A 737-nucleotide genomic window follows, 5' to 3' on the forward strand; every position below is an offset into this window, starting at 1 on the left:
CCGGGACAGCCCTGTGCGGCACGTCGGTGGGTGCAGCCCCACCGCTTCGCCTGCTCTTCGGAGACCACCTTGTTCTACCCTCGCCGGGGAATGTAGGCGCCGAAGTCCGTGCTTGGACATGGTGCGGGTTCAGCCCCGCAGCGCCCGCAGCTGGTGCGGTGCGGAGGGACCTTCGCGGTGCTGCTCGGTTACGGGAGACAGCGTGTAAATCCCACCGGCTGTGAAATAACGTCACCAGAAGGGAAGAGAACTTGGTCTCGGAGGTTCCTGCTGTGAAATACGCCGGGAAAATCCACTAATTTCGGAAATGGGTTTGAATTCGGGAAGCGGTAGCGCTGGGGCAGCCCCGCCGCCGTGACACGCAGGAAAGCGGTCGGATGGGGTTGGCAGGAGCTGTGACAGGAGCCTGGTGATCCCGGTTCTTGTCAGCGTGTGGCACAGTCTTAGTTGTGCACCTGAGGAATGAGAGCAGGGACAGAGGTGGGAAAGGGAATGGGGGGCTCTGGTCCCATAGGGGCTTTGAAATGTTTTTTGGAATTATTATGTATTGCAGCAGTACCTGGAAATCTCAGTCTAGGTCCAGAAATACGGTGTGCTAGGTGTTGTATAAATGCAACATGGCATTGCTGCCCCAGGCAGATTATAATCTGCATATAAAGCAGTAAATGTGTATAGGCAGTTTTAGAGGAAAAGAAGTGGTTTTGCAGACTTTTATAGTGAGCTGCAGAGCAGCAGGA

This window comes from Chaetura pelagica, unplaced genomic scaffold (genome assembly GCF_000747805.2).
Source record: "Chaetura pelagica isolate M959 unplaced genomic scaffold, ChaPel_1.0 scaffold76, whole genome shotgun sequence".
NCBI lineage: Eukaryota > Metazoa > Chordata > Aves > Apodiformes > Apodidae > Chaetura > Chaetura pelagica.